The sequence below is a fragment of the Octopus bimaculoides genome, chromosome 8 (assembly GCF_046866305.1).
Source record: "Octopus bimaculoides isolate indiv1 chromosome 8, ASM4686630v1, whole genome shotgun sequence".
In the NCBI taxonomy this organism is placed as follows: Eukaryota; Metazoa; Mollusca; class Cephalopoda; order Octopoda; family Octopodidae; genus Octopus; species Octopus bimaculoides.
In genome coordinates, this window is record NC_142935.1 from 99,704,666 (window position 1) to 99,711,711 (window position 7,046).

General features: G+C 37.5%; 1 pseudogene; it reads left to right on the forward strand.

Annotated features, from left to right (window-relative positions):
* The first annotated feature begins 2,114 nt into the window (after window positions 1-2,114).
* LOC149134521 (uncharacterized) overlaps window positions 2,115-7,046 on the forward strand; it is a 69,436-nt pseudogene continuing 64,504 nt past the window's right edge.

Here is a 7,046-nt window from a genome sequence, read left to right on the forward strand (position 1 = left end):
CCACTATCAACGACTACAACAACACCCATTCAACCACAGTAAAGGTGACACTGCTTTTACAATTAGTTCATTGATGGATGATGGCCATAACAGATTAGTTCGCTGGTGATGACCATACCAGCTTCAAATATTATCATTAACTTTATTTTCACCTTTCGAAAATCCTAACCTAAAAACAAGGTCAAAAAGAAAACACGGCGTGTTTTATTGCCTTTTACTGGCTAATCCCTTTCTCAAAATCCCAGATACATAACCAAATTTCTTTAGCACGCCACTAAGTTTTAACAAGAAATCCAGATTCGCCTTAGAAGTATCCAAAATTAGACCACGTCCCATAATATCATGGTGATTCTTACTTTCTCAATAGAAATCTGTGGTAACTAAGGTACCAATCTCCGAAAATTTCAGACACATTTCTGTTAGTTTCCCTGACTTTCATTTGACCGCTGACCATACAGCATTAAAGATCTGTCTTAATTCCTGGATGCATCAGACTTAAATAAACTGAATGTTCAGTTTTTTTCTTTACAGATGAAATAAATTGGTTAAAGCTGTCCACAGAAAGTTTCTTTCCAGAATACTCTTGTGAGAAATGTATGTCCACGGATGCTCGAAGAGAGATTTTCGAAACCTAAAGCCTCGAACTGTTTAATTTCTACCAAAAACATTACAAACTTCGACATATCTTTTTATGCATGATTTAAACTTCCGCACACATTACTCTACTCTAACTTTATTCTCAATTGTTGTTCCAATTTGTGTTTTAACTTTCGACTGATTTATGTCTGCGAGGATACATTTGCAATAATCGCTTTTTGAAATACTTCGGGAATATTTTCAAATCTACAGGAAATTTCTGATATTCACGCGTATTCTCGGAGATAATATTAAATATATCGCAACACCCTACGTCTCTTCAATATTTATGACAACAGCAAGGGCAAGCATTTCGTGTTTGAACAAAATGTTCTTCAGCATTTCTTCCGGTTCTTTACGTTTTGAGTCCAAATTCCGACGAGGTTGGCATTGTCTTTCCTCCTTTCAGGGACCATAAATTAAGTACCCGAGAAGCTATGCAATCCATGGTATCGACTAACCAGACTCCAAATTTGCTGACCTGCTGCCAGAAATTTGAAACCGTTAAATTATCTCGCCTTTTACCTGCCTTAAATTATCTCGCCTTTCACCTGTCTTTAAACTTTCATTTTTTTTCTCTATTAATGTTTTTTCTTTGTTGTTTTTTCTTTATCATTTACAGATTCAATCTTATTATTCAATTATCGCTTTCTGCCAGAGGCTGTAGCCACGCTAACTATTTTCCTTGTAAATTTCATTTTTCTTCTTCCGCTATTTTTAACTTGTTCATCTATTTACTTCATTCCACTTTTCAATTCCTTATTCATTTTTATTCCGATCATCTTTATATTTCTGCTTCCAACTTCATATTCACCGACACCATTTCTTTATTCTTCCATTTCTCTTTATCCATATTTTTTTAATTTCCTTCTACGTAACACTTTCCAAACACACATCTTCACATATCATTTTCGATTTTATATTTTTCTTTACTCCAAACAATATATTTTTCTCTCTCATTTCGACTATTTTACTCCTTCCCACATTGTTCAGTCTATTTTCTTTATAAATTCTTCCATTCCTTCCTCATATTTTTGTCACTCGTCTTGATAGAGACCCACTCCCCCAAAACTTTTCTTTCTGTTTTTCGCAGTTTCATTTAATCGTATTCTCACATGTCAGAAACTTCCCAAATGATGCATAATACCACCCTACACACATTGTTTGTTTTTTATAAAAGGAAAAATTAGATATTGTAGCCCTTGGTTGAGTCTGTCTGGCCACATGATTGAGGCTTCAATATCATTTGACGTCACGGTCTTTGATTGCTGGATCACAGTTGATCGCACGGATATTATTACAGCAGCAAAGATATATAGCTACGAGGTCTCTCTCTCTCTCTCTCTCTCTCTCTATATATATATATATGTGTGTGTGTGTGTGTGTGTGTGTGCGTGTGTGTGTGTGTGTGTGTGTGTGTGTGTGTGCGTGTGTGTGTGTGTGAGTGCGTGTGCGTGCGTGTGTGTGTTTACCATGTAATGCCTGAGAACTACATTCGTTTAGCCTTGCAGTTCGGATTGAAGCACAAACTAGACCTCACAGGTCGGATTGAGACCATTATTATCAAAGACCGTATTTATAATGAAGCCCAAAGTAAACGGATAAGGAGCGGGGTGCAATATTTATTAACACATGAAGAAAGGAAGGACATGAGGCTTTGGTAAACGTTTGTGTGCAGAGATACATGGGAAAAACATGTCCACATGTTATATATACATTCCTGTTAAGTAAGAGTCTTTAACGTGAGAAGGGAGACAGAAATTGTCCTCATGAACGTCAACAGTTGCCGAGAAAACCAATTTCTGATAGAAAAATTGCATTTTTTCAGCTAAAACCTTTCAATTTCGCTCATATTCGAGTCAATTCGGATGAGCACGCGCGTAAATTTGAAAACCACTCTACGATAAGTGAAAATCAGCGAAGTAGAAACAGTACTGTGCATATTTTTTATAATTTGTATGTATTTATTTTATTATAAATGCAAAACAACACCACGCAGGAATCGACGAAAGCTGAAATGATAAAGCGCGATAGGTGAACCGCGATACGGAGAGGGGTCACTGTGTGGCACTTTTTGTATATGGATTCGTAAGCTTCTTTTTCATCTAGTGGGACCCTAACTCTGAAAACAAGTAAGCAATATATATTTTAGGGAATATTTTAAAGTAAAAAATAATGTCATTATTTTATAGAATTGAACCTGAGCCGGAATAAACACTGTTGCAGACAGGATCCAATCCGCGTGTCGTGTGTTTGATAACCATATTGTAATGCATAAAATGCCATATCTATTGAGTTTATAAATAAACTGTTAACGTCGCAAAATGCTCAGGATACGTATATGTGTGTGTGTAGTTATTGTTTTAACTATACCGGGGAAGAACACGTTAAAATGTTTGATATTTGACATAAATGTTAAATATAGCATAATGTAAATAGTTTCATCCGAAGCATGATCAGAAAAGTGCTCAACAAATAGATGAATGCAAGTGGGCCATATGGGGCTATGACAAACGTCATGATAGACTTAGAACAGATTTTTAAAAATTTCGAAAATTCCACGTAACGAAAATGTGTGAAGCGCGTAATTCTGACAAATTGGATGCAGTTTTGACTACGATTACCTTCTCTTCCTCTCTTTATCTAATAATAAATACCAAGAGATTTTTTTCTCGTGTATTCTAGCGAAAGGAATATTCTACATACACTAAGGCGCCTTACATAATCTTGTAAGCCTTGAGATTCATAAATTCATCACAACGATATCGTTCCTTTTTTCACACACACACACACACACACACACACACACACACACACACACACATACACACACGTGTATATATTTACATATATACACACATATATATATATATATTATGATTATCATTCCTCTCTCCCTTTCATTTCTTTAGACGTAAACACTTGCCAACTGTTCATTTCCGCTCCACCGAAAATATCAAACGATACTTTGTTTCCCATGGCCACTTGTCGTCCTAATTAACTTGTTGATCCTTTTTACTTAATCGCATGCCATATCTTCCTAGTAATAGTGTGTGGTATGAAGGGATGTTAGGTGTTTGCTATTAAAACAACATATTTGGGGTTTTGTTGTTGTTATTGTGTAACCTAAGGTCAAACTTCAAGGAGAAAATCTTTGGACAAATCCATCAAAGCTACGACCAAGACGTACTTTTAGGGGGTATCCAAGTCTACATACGATTAACTAGAAGAGCGACTACGTTGAGGACCCCTAACTTCATAGTTGTTTTGTGGGAAAAAAATCCCATTTGGATGAGAAAACAATAAGATATGGCTGAAAAATGATGATGTGATGAAAAGGTATGGCGCAGGCACCAGTTTGTTTATATAGCAAATCAGACCTGCATGGCTACAGTTTCAGTGGTGCTTATGATACCGAGATGAAGGATTTAAGATCGAATACTTGTCAACGAATCCAGTAAGCGGGAGTAGGGTAGGATTTATATCATTGAGATTATCCGCTTTGCTGTAAAACGGATGAAATCGTATGCTTTCGTTTCCTCCCGTATTCTTTCGATTCTTAGCACTTCTCCAAGCAAGCCGTTTTGTTTGTCTCTAAAAATGCAGATCCTCAGGAGAATTTGGATGCGTTCTTATTTGATTTTCATTTTCTATTTCTCGCTGAGTTTTCGCTTTTAACTTGTATCTTCTCTCTCTGGATAAAACAGCTGAAACGTCTCACATCTTCAAGATCTTTGGAATGCGTCACAGGCGAAACCGATGACTCTGCCATGGCGTTGCCTTATTTTATATTTGCTTTCAATTTATTGAATTATTATTGCGATACTGACAACCACCATTCTATTTCAGCTCAAATGATTAATTACTCTAGTCATAGTTTTGAAAAGTCACTAATCGTCCAGTTTTCTAAGTACATTCATAATGAAAGGTTTAAACATAATTAAAATCTGTGAAAGCAATTTTACAGCTTCTCTAACAGGGTCCATATTTTCACTTATTAAAGTATCATTATCTATTAATTATTTAATATGCTCGATGACTTTCGTGAGCTACACATATATTTTTGCGTTTTTAACACCGTACGCCTATAAGAGACGCTTTTCTCGAGACAGATGCCGCAGTTTTGAAGGCGTTTAACGATGTATATGCTTTAGATATGATACACAGAATGCTATTTCTTAAGTATATTTCATTTTATTTATTATATGCAGTCATTCAAAACAACAGTGTCAAAGACGTTACACCTTGCCCACCCCATCATTTTTCCAGACACAGTGCATCTATGTCTTCACAGATTAACATGAGGGAAATTTGGTTTCTATTTTTAGCCGCTTAAACAATGTCACAGAGGCTTCCTCGTTGGCTCGAAATAAACTTTCATTTTTACCAACTGCAAAGCGGAAACAACTGGGTGGTATATACCACTTGCATGCATAGAATGCATTTCGGTTATACAATGAAAGTGCACCGCCTTTGACATTCACTATAATATCTCTGTACAATTACGGCTGCCATATTTTCAGCATTGAGTATGCTGGGCGAATTCGGCAGAGTTCTTGTCTGTCTTAAAGTGTATCATAACACATATGGAAATAGAATTCACACACAAAAGCATACACTTCGGCTCGTGTAAGCCTACGCATTTCATAGAGACACACACACACACATGTACGTACCACAACGTACACTCACACAGACATACGCACGCCTGTATTTATACATGAGTGATATTTAGCTGCCCTCTTACTCTTTAAGTATGAATCTTTATATATATATATATATATATATATATATATATATATATATATGCACCTCTTTTTCGCTTTCCCACTATTCAGGCACACACACACATCCCCAATTCACGTCATTCTACCGATACACACGTGGTGTTCTTACTAAGACATTCTTGAGAAGAGGATTTTACTGAGAACGGCGTAAAACTCTCACCTGGATGTTCTACTATTATCCAACTCTCAGACTAAGCGGTATTCGTTGCTTGCATCGCTCTGTATAAGAATGAAAGATATGTAGAAAGAAAATAACAAATAAATAAATAAACAAATCAACTATAAGACTAAAGAATTCACTGGCAGTCATCATTTGTCTTTAGTTACGAAGTTTGGCATCTATAAGTAACTTGTTCATGGACAGAATATCAATACTGCGGATAATAATAATAATAATAATAATAATAATAATAATAATAATAATAATAATAATAGATGCCATGATGCAGTACCAGGCAGTAGCTCTCATGGCTTCTAATCTTACTCGATTGGAAGTGTTATCATGTACATTGTTTTGTCTTGGTATAAAAGATGGGCTACAGCAAAGATTCTGCTTAGTACCACAGATTTGCTTGTCAGTTGTTTGACCTTAACCAGTTGAGCATGTCCCTTGGTGGCTGACGATATGTGCATCTCTGATCACGAGCGGAAGTAGTGGGGGAGCATCACAGCCATGTGTTGAGAGGAATTCTTTTGGGTTTAGATAATTCACCTTTGGAAACATGGGTGTTTTGTTCAACATCCTTAAACAACTATTATCCAGGGACCTTCTGAGCGGGAAAGGCTACTCGACCCGAAGAAAATTCTAACTGGGCCTCACCTACAAGGTCATGCATTGTTAATCTTGATATGAGATCACCACGTCACGCACATATGGTTGAGATGCCTGTGTCTGGTGTACCCTTATTAGTGCGTGCAAACCATTTTCGTTGCCCTGCACTCGTTTCGGGCAGCCCTGGCTGACAGCACTTCCATGCTTGTAGAGTTTATCCTGAAACGGCAACGCGCACCACTCACAATCGGTAGTACTGCTAATCTATGGATTTCTGGAAATTTTTCATGGGGCCTTGTTCGAAAACTTCCGGAAAAACTAACTAGCTGATTTTCGTCTACGCCGTGGGCTCTCTCCAAGAACATCGTCGTTCTTGCCAACGCCATCAACCAAATGCAGAAAGCTAGAAAAGAACTTCTACCCATCGCATCGCCCAACTGGATGAGGGCTGTCAGCTCCTGACAACATTTCAAATGCCAGGCGCCTTCTCTCAGTTTTCGTTTGACTTAGAGCTGCAGGTCTGTCAAAGAGAAGAGCTGGGGAAGATTATGTAAGACAAACGCCGACCATATCTGCTACCATCAACGAATTGCTGGAGGAGTCACAATCTGAGCATCATTAGCCACTATAAACTCAGTCCTTCACCCTATTTATAATCCTTTCTACTCTAGGCACAAGGCCCGAAATTTTGGTGGAGGGGGTCAGTCGATTAAATCGCCCCCAGTACGCAACTGGTATTTAATTTACTGACCCCTGAAGGATGAAAGGCAAAGTTGACCCCGGCGGAATTTGAACTTAGAACGTAAAGACAGACGAAATACCGCTAAGCATTTCGCCCGGCGTGCTAACGT